The following is a 373-nucleotide window of genomic DNA, read 5'->3' as shown; positions in this document are numbered from 1 at the left end:
ATGCAAGAGTCCCATTAAGCAAAACTACACACAAGAACAAAGCTATCCAAATATTTAAACGCAGATAATTGCTCCCTCTACCAGTCGGGGAACGAGAGTCCAGTCGTTCTCTCAGGGGTTTGGCTGAGATGTCATTGCCTGTCATAAATGCCAGATTGGCCAATTGGCGTCTTAGTGGTGCGCCATGACACCCAAGAAATAAGCTGTTTGTGCTAGTCTCTTGATGTACTAATGCTAGGTCATAGAGATGTGACCATGATGCAGGCTCTCCTTAGCTGCCCTGCCCACAAGCTCATTCCCTCTATTCTAGCATGAGAAGGTATCCACACTAACTTAATAATCTTCTCCTGTTCATTGAGCTGCAGGAGCCTGT

This window comes from Penaeus monodon, chromosome 29 (assembly GCF_015228065.2).
Source record: "Penaeus monodon isolate SGIC_2016 chromosome 29, NSTDA_Pmon_1, whole genome shotgun sequence".
NCBI classification, from domain to species: domain Eukaryota; kingdom Metazoa; phylum Arthropoda; class Malacostraca; order Decapoda; family Penaeidae; genus Penaeus; species Penaeus monodon.
This window is presented reverse-complemented; position numbering follows the sequence as displayed.